The 11,357-nt window shown below is 42.4% G+C and overlaps 1 protein-coding gene across 1 annotated transcript in view; it reads left to right on the top strand.

The window, feature by feature from the left end:
- LOC126035324 (uncharacterized protein YagA-like) overlaps nt 1–11,357 on the top strand; it is a 215,819-nt gene that overhangs the window by 58,650 nt on the left and 145,812 nt on the right. The gene's annotated exons all lie outside the window — the stretch shown is intronic.

The raw sequence follows: 11,357 nt of genomic DNA, 5'->3' as shown, positions 1-11,357 counted from the left end.
GTGGTTCTTTCAGAATGGCTTCTCTAAACAGCAAAGAGTAAGCTCTGATGAACAAGCAAGCTTTTTACGTTAGTTTTTCTAGGTTGAAAGATTTTTGGCATGTTCCTTAAAGGCAACACAAAACACAGTGTACCTTTTGTGTGGTGCTATATTGAATACTCTTATTAAATTTTTTTGTTAATTTGCCTGAGTTTGGGTAAACTGCAGTTTCAGTACCTCTATTTGTGTACCTTACTCTCAATGTGCTTAATAAGTCTACTTCTCCATCACTCTTAAGCACTGCTCTGACATTGTCAACACTGAAAGATTTCTGATTAACTGCAGAATGACCTTCTTTTGAAGTAAGTGACCCCAGACCAGTATTAAACAGCGCTATGAGATAAAAAAATGTTTGTGACAACACTATGGTTTCATAAGAGTATATGCACACCTTCTTACCAGCATCATGTATGTACCAGCATAGGCATGTAACTGCCAGACACTGCTCTGTTCACAGGGCAAATGAACTGCTACTGAGAACATCTGTCTTTGCATACTCATTTCAGTCAGTTTCTTCTATGAACCTTCACCAGGAACAGCGGCTGGAGCAGACAAAGCCTGCCTTAACTGACCAACTGCAGTCAGCATAATAGTAACTGCTTGCAGGCCCTTGAATGGAATGTGGTGAATAAATGCTGAGCTGAAAAGGGGGGGGGGGGGGAAGGTGTCAAGTCTGCTGGGTAAGGCAGAATTTAAAATAAAAACTACTCTTCTTCAGAAGAAATAATACACACTTCTCAAACACAAACCCACAGAAAAATGACGTGCAGTTGCCGAGTATCACATGCGGGTCAGCATGAAATCTAAACATAGGCGGGACCTGTAGTGGCTGAAGGAAAGTAGCACTGTGGTGTGGCTTAAGTTGGCATTTAGAGTTAAGGGCGCATGGGACTGAGTAGTTAACATATAAACCAGACTCCAAGGAAAAGTTTCTTGGTGCAATAGTTTCTAGGGTAGAGTGGTTTCTCATGGTTGCCTATACATCTCTGTCCAAGCTATTTTCTAGCTCCCTCTGATTATGAACTAAGATGATACTCTCCCCTATCCATTTCTTCTTCTCTCTTACTAAGTTCTCCAAAAGACTGAGCATATTCTGTTGTACAGAAAATAGCCAGCTTCACTGATGAAAATCAAGGTATGTTCATACCTGAAAGGACTTGCTCTCTTCTTGTCTCCAGGTGCCCCTGAAAGTGTCTAACTTCTGAGAGGACAGCAGCATGATATCTGTAAAAACTATACCAAAAAAATGTGACAAGGCAGCAATAACATAGGGCTGGCCCTTGGAGGGTGATTGGCAAATCCATGCAGGTAATGCATTACTCATGCTAGTAGAACAGTTGATCCAGTGATATATTATGGCAGACTAAATTTTTCCAGCAGTGCTCTGAGCAGCCAGATGCAGATTATTCATATAGAAGATGATTGCTGACAAAACATTTTTCATTTAGACTGGGGCCATTTTCCATACTGAAGTAAAATACAGAAAATTAAGCCTAAGTAGTAGTATTGTTGTTATTGTCCTCTCAGATCCCAAACTCAAAAGGCAGTGGCACATCAAGTGACACCATGTTATTTCTAATTTTAAAGTTACCTACTCTTGTTGGAGATACATAGTCTGCATTAGCAGATACAAGAGACCATTCCAAAAAAGAAAAGTCCTGTGGGCAACATTTTTGGCCTCTGTCCTCTTTGAACCTTGTCGCTAGCTTTACTGATGCCTTTCAAAGTCTACCTAAGATTGACATGAGCTGTATTTACCCTTACATATGATGATACATGTTCATTTATCACTCAAGAGTACAGTATGAAAACTTCTGTCATGAATGCATTTTTATGCCCTGGACATTTCTCTCTCTTGCTGGCAGAATAATTTTAAGAAGTTTCTCAATTATTTGCCAGCTGAATAAAGCATTTGTTCTACCGAAAGACCATAGCAGAACAGGAGTCCAAAGGTGATTTTAGAAGAAAAAGGTAGACAGAAAATAACAATTTGTAAGTAAGTTATAATGATAAGTCCTGTGCCCATTGCTCTGATCACATGCTTGCTAGCTACTACCTGCTTTTAAGTTTACCCTTGCACAGTTAAGATTTTTGCCCTTTGATTCAGATGTACTGTATCTGAAATACAACTACAAAACAAACTTGATATCTTCACCCAGAAACTAATATTGTTCAAGTCCTCAGTTATACTGTATATTCAAAACCGAAAGTAGTTTCAAAACTCTGTTTGTCCTCTAATTTAAACTCCTTCCTTCACTTGAAAAACCTCCATGATACACAGGTAATTTCTTGTAACTGGCTAATTTGCAGGCCACTTGATTTTATTTATTAGCCAAGAAGCTACCACTTCCTTGAAATATGGAAATCTGCTATTATAATTGGCCATACTATACTACAGACCAACCAACAACACAAATAAGACAACTGAAATTTTTCACTCAAAAATAGATTTTGGGATGACTTAAGAAGCATGGGGAGCAGGGGAAAGCACAATCTGGTCCAAAAGCACTTGGACAAGGAACATCACTATGTATAGGTCATTTCTAGCCGTAGCTTACTAGCATAAAAGAGATGAAACTGAATAATGTATTTTTTTTTTCCAATCAAAAATATTGTTCATTGAGTTGAATTAGCTGAATTTCACTAAGATCACACAACATAGGTTAAAAGGAGATTTATCCATTGAAACACAGTTTCAGAAGGGACAGGGTGTGTATTAGAGCCAAGACTTAAGTAAAGCTCCAACAGAATAAGCCTGCTTCCCCTATCCTGTAGGTACATAATTAGCTACAAAAAAGGACTACAGTGTACATCTCCAGGGAGGTTATGCTCCAGCTTCCCTTAAGAGAAGGGAAGAGCTAACTGTACATGAATATTTTGGGTTAAATCTACAAAAAGGATAAAGGTGGTACAGCATGTCCTGTGCTAAATGCCTTGAGGTAGGAAAAGGGGACTGACTGCAGAATGCAGAGCCAATTAGCCCAGTGCCACTGAATCCAAGGGCAACCATTTCATAGATGTCTAATGCTCATGGCTCTGCATAATATAATGTACTCCATGCTACAAACACTTCTGACACACTCTGTCAGATTTTGACTTTCAGGCATGGGAAAAGTTTGAGCTTCCAGAATGGCATTCACAAGAGGCAATAAACTAAGCAAGAAGTTTCTAGCCAGCAGGAAATGTCAATATTAGGAGCAGGAAAAGGCAGGCTTTATCTGCCATCTAGAAGACCTGTTTTCAAATCCTTTCTGCTTAACCGAAGGCAGAGGCTTGAATCCAGATCTGCCAATTAAAAAAAACCAAAAACAACAAAAAAACAACTAAAAAACAAAACCAAAACCACACAAAGTTGCTCTATTTCCTTAGAATAATGTACTGGTTTGGCAACCCACCTTCTGCACCTCTAGTGAAAGCCTTCAACTCTGAGCTGCAGTCAATCATCTCCCACACTCCTCTAACACTAACTGAACTGGCTTTAAAATCCCAGACTGAGAGCTCTCCCACTGAATACCTAGCAGCCACAGTTCAAAACATTCTCGGGGGGGGGAGGGGGGAGAAGGATTGAAGATTGAAGTCCTTGGTCTAAATCAAGCAAGCAGAGATGTTCCAATCCAGGAAAATGCTTAACTCCTGGGCAATACCTGCCACTCATTCCTAATAAACTGGGGTCTTCAGAATTTCCACATAAGTAGGACAGGTGGATGCACAGTCCCTTACACCAGGTAGTTACCAAGAGTTTACTACTAAAATTGAATGTTCTGACCACCCCAAAAGGTGCAGTTCTGTTCAACTGATCTATATGAGAAGAGATAAAAGAGGAAGTATGCATATTTAATATGTGGGCAACATAAGGCTATTCAATATCTTGAAGGACAAGATTAGAAATCAAAATGTTTCTAACAAATTGGAGAAAGTTTAGAAAAAATGCAATACGGTAAGAACATATTTCAATAAGGAAAAAATGCAAAATTTTACTTGGCAGCAGAAATTATCTGCTGCATAAACACAGGAAAAGGTAAAAACTAGACAGCATTTCTGAAAGAGATATGTTTTAGTGATTTATATGCAAAACACTAGCCTAGCTCACAAGACATGGGCAACAGCCCTTACACTTTCCTTCATATTAGTAAGGCTTCATCTAGAAGCATTATCACAGCTAGAAGCTACAACTAAAGGAATGAACGCATAGGAAAGATTCAGAGGAAAACAGTGAAAACTACAAAAAAAGACTAAAAAACGGTCTCTAAGGAAAGATGGAACAAATTCAGACATTTTAGCCTGGAGAATACCAAGGGTGGTAAGAGTCTTCAAGCATGCAAAAGATTATGGAGGAAAGGAATAAACTTTTGCTTAGCAGAATAAGATGCAATGGGCATCAGTTACAGCAAGGGGAAAAAAAAAAAGTTGGAAAGGTTCCTTTCTCCTCAGAAAACAACCAAGACAAACAAAGCTCTGGAACAGACTGCCCAGGGAGGCTGTCAGAAATGCATTCATAGAAGTCTTCTCTTGACCAGGCAGCTCTGTCACATGTGACATGGGGACAGTTGATCCTGCCTCATACTTGCACATTAGGCAAAGACATCTAGAGATGGATGGAGCAACCATCCTTCCCTCAGCAGCACTTGCCCCTTTAGGCTCACCCACCCACACAGAAATGTAAAAAAAGGGCAAGATTCGTGACACAGCTGAAGTGAACTACTCAGAATACAGTGAAGAGGTGATCCCCAGAGCCCCATCAAAGGAGATTTCAGTGATACAGATCAGACCTTTCAGACCTTGCACTGCACATTACAACGCAGTGGCTGAAAGAAGCTGAAAATGGTCCTCCTGAATGAAAGGACTAGATTATGATCCAGATGAAGTTATTTTTCCGGCTTCCCACTTGTTTTTATTCACATTTCTGAACACTCACCACTAATGCAATGCCAAAAATACCTCAAATTTCCCACTTGTCAGTGGTGTTTATTTTGTGCACAAAAAACTCATTCAGGCAAAGATAAGCCAGAAGTTTGGACTGAAGCTGAGAACTAAAGGATGGAGCTCGAAAGGCACCAGAAGCGAACTGTGGGGCCTGCTGGAAACAACTGGGAGGGGTGCAGCAAATTCAGTTGAAAGTCTCAGCCTTAGTAGAGACTCAGAGCAGGACTGCAACCTTGAGGGAAAGGAGAAAACAAGCTGCTTATGGCCTAACCATCTTAGCAGCCCTCCTTCCACCTGATCTCTCTGGGCACCTATATTGGATTTGCATGGCAAGGTTTTGGTAGCAGGGGGGCTACAGGGGTGGCTTCTGTGAGAAGCTGCTAGACGCTTCCCCCATGTCTGATAGAGCCAATGCCAGCCGGCTCCAAGTCAGACCCGCCGCTGGCCAAGGCCGAGCCAATCAGCGACAGTGGTAGCACCTCTGGGATAACATATTTAAGAAAGGGAAAAAAGTTGCTGCACAACAGAAACTGCAGCCGGAGAGAGGAGAACATGTAAGAGAAACAACTCTGTAGACACCAAGGTCAGTGAAGAAGGAGGGGGAGGAGTTGCTCCAGGTGCCGGAGCAGAGATTCCCCTGCAGCCTATGGTGAAGATCATGGTGAGGCAGGCTGTCCCCCTGCAGCCCATGGCAGTTAAGGGTGGAGCAGATATCCACCTGCAGCCCATGGAGGACCCCTTGCCAGAGCATGTAAATAGGCCCGAAGGAGGCTGTGACCCAGTGGGAAGCCCACGCTGCAGCAGGCTCCTGGCAGGATTTGTGACCCCCACGGGGGACCCACACTGGAGCAGTCTGTTCCTGAAGGACTGCACTGCATGGAAGGGACCCATGATGGAGCAGTTCATGAAGAACTGCAGCCCATGGGAAAGACTCACGTTGGAGAAGTTCATGGACGACTGTCTCCCATGGGAGGGACCCCATGCTGGAGCAGTGGAGGAGTGAGGAGTCCTGCCCCTGAGGAGGAAGGAGCAGCAGAAACAATGTGTGACGAACTGACTGCAATCTCCATTCCCTGTCGCCCCGTGCCGCTCAGGGGGAGGAGGTAGAGAATTTGGGAGTGAAGTTGAGCCCAGGAAGAAGGGAGGGGTGGGGGGAATGAGTTTTAAGATTTGGTTTTATTTCTCATTACCCTACTCTGATTTGATTGGTAATAAATTAATTTTCCCCAAGTCGAGTCTGTTTTTCCCATGACGGTAATTTGTGAGTGATCTCTCCTTGCCCTTATCTCGACCCATGAGCCTTTTTTTATATTTTCTCTCCCCTGTCCAGCTGAGGAGGGGGAGTGATAGATCAGCTTTGGTGGGCACCTGGTGTCCAGCCAGGGTCAACGCACCACAGCACCAACTCTTTATTAGGAGCCAGGACTATACCACAGACAAAAAACACAAAGGAGAACCACTTACTGGGTTCTCTTTCATGTGCAGTCTTGGCTATACTGTGTTATTATATGTAACAGAGGCCTCACAATAAATCCAAACAATGGGCTTAGGGCTTCAGAGGAGATGGCACAAGAGATGTGATACTGCCACCTTCCCCCAGTTTTCTAAATACATATTCAACCACAGTGGGGGGAAAAAAAAAAAAAAAAGAGCACTTGAACTTTGCTGATTACTTGCTAGCATTTCCTATGATCAAGCATTTTGGGTCAAACGTCACTGGAACTCACCAAATTCCAAAATCTAAAACTGTTCAGTATAAACATTCCCTTTAACAGGAAGAAGGAAAACCTCAACTTTACAACAGTTCTGTTTCCTTATTGTTCTGAAGTTCCTGTAGATGTTACATTAGATGGAAAGAAACCCAATGACCCACAGAAAGAGCCTCAATTAATAAGGTTAACAGAAGCTGAATAAGTTGAAATTAAAAAAATAAGCACATTATTTATGTATCAATTACTACTTGTTCCCCATTTCAACGTGACGTGGTTTAACCCCAGCCAGCAACTAAGCACCATGCAGCCGCTCACTCACTCCCCCCCATACAGTGGGATGGCGGAGAAAATCGTGAAAAAGAAGTAAACCTCATGGGTTGAGATAAGAATGGTTTAATAGAACAGAAAAAAAGAAACTAATAATGATAATGATAGCACTAATAAAATGACAACAGTAGTACTAAAAAGATTGGAATGTACAAATAATGTGCAGGGCAATTGCTCACCACCCGCCGACCAACACCCAGCTAGTCCCCGAGCGGCAATTCCCTGCCCCCACTTCCCAGTTCCTAGACTAGATGTGATGTCACATGGTATGGAATACCCTGTTGGCCAGTTTGGGTCAGGCGCCCTGGCTGTGTCCTGTTCTAACTTCTTGTGCCCCTCCAGCTTTCTTGCTGGCTGGGCATGAGAAGCTGAAAAATCCTTGACTTTATTCTAAACACTACTTAGCAACAACTGAAAACATCAGTGTTATCAACATTCTTCTCATACTGAACTCAAAACATAGCACTGTACCAGCTATTAGGAAGACAGTTAACTCTATCCCAGCTGAAACCAGGACAACAGGGGAAGCTTCCATCAGCTTCTTACAGATGCCACCCCTGTAATCCCCCCTGCTACCAAAACCTTGCCACACAAAGCCAATACAGTGACCTTCATCTTGTCTCACAGCCTCTTCCATGGATGAAAGCATCCATTTCATATTGGAAGTTTGATCATTAGAGGAAAGATGATGGCACTGTCTAAACTGGGAGACCTGAGGAGACTTTGTGGGTTTGCACCCTCACTGTATCACAAATCCATGTCACTGCTGTCCCCTGTGCTTTCTTTTAAAGAGAGCTCAGGGTGCAAGCACAGGGAGGCTACAGCGTGCTCCCAGAGCATACTTTCTGAAATCTATTGCATCTTTCTTGCTTAGTTTCTGATTCCTGGAATTTTTAACCCAGCGTGAGAAGAATGATCTTTGCCATTTCATCAAAACATTCATTTACCAAGTGTCAGGTCAGCCTAAAATGTTATGTTAGGCTTTTTGGCCTGATTTGATAATCTTCATCTGTGGGATCAGTCCCCAGTGGCACAAAGCGCTTCTTTGCTTGAATAAAGGTTTAAAGGATTGGACCTCTAGTCCATATAGTGAACTGGTGTTGCACTAAATACTGGTACTTAGTAAGTACACATAATAAATAATGATTAAACTTCCTTCTAGTCACTTTTCTTCAGGACTGATAATGTTCAGCTACCACAATTTGTCCTCTGTTTCCTAAATTAGCATGAAACTAGCACTCCTTTCCAATGTTTTTAATACATAACATTTAAACTGGGGGACAAGCACTGCAATTATTATAATCATTAACATCAGTCTAGGCCAGGGTCCCCTCTCCATAGTGGCATCTGCTTTAGAAGGTGGTGTGAACAGGAAGAAGATGGGGGCTCATGTGTCTCGCATGAAAGCCACTCGTGGATTAACTCTTGGTATCTGGAGACTGGCTTCATCCTCAAAGGTCAATCTTTAAGTCTCTTCCAAAACTCTTTGACATTAACACATAGCATTCAGTTTTTCGTGGCAGAGGCTAACTCTTCCTCTGAATACAGCTGTTCTTGCTGATATCCACTGATTTTGACTGCTTAGCTAATTACCAGGTGAAAATAAATCTTTCACCTTTTCAAATCTGTTGTCTTCTATTTTCACTGTCCTGTAGCACCCGTGTTGTAAGACAGGAAGAAAAGTGTCTTCCACAAGCTATCTGTTATTTTAAATATTTTTATCATATCCTCTATTATTGGCATCCTTTTTCATAGAAAATAAATCCAAACTTTCTCTGCACGTGAGTTTTCCCATGCCTCTAAGTATCTCCATTCCCTTCTAATGATTTTCATTCTCCAGCTCTGCTGGGGCCATTCCAATACTGTATGTTGACCCATGTCCAACCTTAAGCTTGTGTTTAATCTACTTCACCTTCCCATTGTTTGGATGTAAGATTGGACTTTAGTAAGGACATGTGGTGAGATTCATCTGCAGCCCATTCCTACCTTCAGTGTGGTAAACACAGAGGGCTCAGCCTGGCCCACTGCCACGCATCCCAGCACAGGGGTATTACTTGGCTGATGCTGGGCAGAAAATTCAGCTGCTGTGGTCCCTGATTCAGTCTTCTGTACCCCAGGTGTAGACTGTATAGGTAGGCTGGTTGCATATGAGTTGTCCTTCTAACATTACAGATACAGCAACATGGATAAGTGGAGCTCAATGAGGAATACACTGGGCTGTCTTTTGCTCTTTTGTCTGGTACAGTATAGACATAGCCTAATTTTGCGAACACCCCTTTTAGATTTGGTGAGCAGAACTGAGCACAGTATTCCAGAGGACGTAAAGTATTTATAATGCCATAAAATACTATGATTTTATTTTATGCCTTATTGTGGCAGTACACTCCCACTCTCCCACCCCTGACAGGAAATGAAACTTCTTCAAGCAGGGAGGACAGGAAAAAAACCCCAAACCCTAGAGGCTGGGGTTTGGGGTTGAAAATTGAACTGGCCAATCAAGATGTGCCAGGTACACTGAAGTGACCTTTTGGCCAATAGGGATTAAAATGACCACAGATCAGATTCAACAAGGCTATAAAAAGGGTCCTGCCAGAGGACATTTTGAATCAGCCCTCCTTGGAGCAGCAGGTCTGCAGTCGGGGACTATCCCCTTGGGTTGGGACGCCGCCTGAGGTAACTCCTCGAGGTTGAGAGCCCTCATCTTTTAGGTGAGTGATATGCGCATTTTGAGTCATCATTTTAAATCTTAAGAATTCTTAAGTTGGCTGTGTAGTACTAATTCCCCTTACTTCATTGAGCCTGTGGTTTACAAACATGACCGGAGTTCTAACTAACTTTTACTGAAGAATAAATCTGAGCTTTAACACCTGTTGGATTTGATTGTGTGTGCCTCCGTAACACTTATTATCATCCAATTTCAGATAAATCCAAACACCTTTCCTGGTTTTGTTGAGCACAGCCAATTTCGAGTTTAGAACTTCACTGAGCTACATAGAAGGATGCTTCCTCTTTATACTTCTGTTTTAGTTCATCAACTTTCACATTGATTATTCAGCTAGTTTTGTCAGGTCATTCTGAGATTTTCATAGTCTTTTGAAGACTAATGTCTGAATAGCTTTCATCACCACTGAAAGTTACTGTTGATATGTTGTTCATTAATAAAGCTGCATGTAATCTAAGTGAGGCAGGCAGAGAATTTGGGACTAAACAGGGATTCTGCAGGACTCTGAACGAACTTATTGAAAACACTTTCTTGTTGAGGATTTCTTGGCTGGGCGAGGGCATGTGAGCAATCCAGCCATTAGGTGGGAATGAAGCATAAGTTTAAAAAGTGCTGGAGCAGACAAGGACGCTGTGTCCTTGTACGCTGGGAAAAAGGAAGATAAGAAGAGCCTGACAAACAACTCCTGGACGCCGAAGAATGAGATAAGTAACTGCTGGACACTGTCGCAGTAGAGACGGACACGACAAGTAATAGATCACGCAAAATGGCTACTTTATTGTTCTAACACACCTTTTTATCCCCTTCTTCAGAGTATGTGTTAGTATATGATTGGCTTAGTAACTAACAATTCATGATTGGTGAGTTTGTCAGGACGGTTCTTCTTATCACTATCTTGTTTTCGTACTGGTCTTCTCAGATCTTTCCAGACTTCTCAAGGATACACTACAAGCTGCTCAAGGTCGCGCTGTTCTCGAACTGTCAGGAATTCCGTAGACTCGTTGCATCCCCCGACAATTCCCCCTTTTTGTATTTGTGCTAAAAATATCATCCCGGCTGCCCTCTGCAGGGCCCTTTGCAGAAGGCCGAAAAGACAGGGCAACATTAGGAGCATAGTTATCACAATCAAGATCACTACCCCCACAGTCTTGAGCAGAGATATCAACCATCCAGACAATCCCCAACCCTCAAATATCTTTGTCCTTGTGCTAAAAGCAAGAAATCATTTGCAGCTCTATTTTATAGCGTAGCATGTCTGACACTATCAATGTCTAGCAGTAAATCTGATAATACTACACCAGTCTGTATTCAAGGACCCCAGAATTTGTGATTCCTGGGGTGGCAATGAGGGTTAATGCCCGATCCGTGAAAACCAGGCATTCCCATCCATTGAGTCCATGACCTGCTGCACAGGGGTCTCCATCAATAAGTTCTTAAACTTTGTTGATGTCAGTGTAACCCCCTATTAAACCTGTGAAAAAGGGATTGCTTGGTGTTGCTGTACTAGGGTATAAGAAATCTTGTCCGGTCACGTCAGCCAAGGTCATCCAGATGTTTTCTTTGGTTTGCGGTGGTATCCATGACTACGTCCATCCGAGGACTGTGAGGTAGATGAACCATCTGTACATTCTTGT

This window comes from Accipiter gentilis, chromosome W (assembly GCF_929443795.1).
Source record: "Accipiter gentilis chromosome W, bAccGen1.1, whole genome shotgun sequence".
In the NCBI taxonomy this organism is placed as follows: domain Eukaryota; kingdom Metazoa; phylum Chordata; class Aves; order Accipitriformes; family Accipitridae; genus Astur; species Astur gentilis.
The sequence above is the reverse complement of the archived record's forward strand: the minus strand, read 5'-3'. Positions and strand labels throughout refer to the sequence as shown.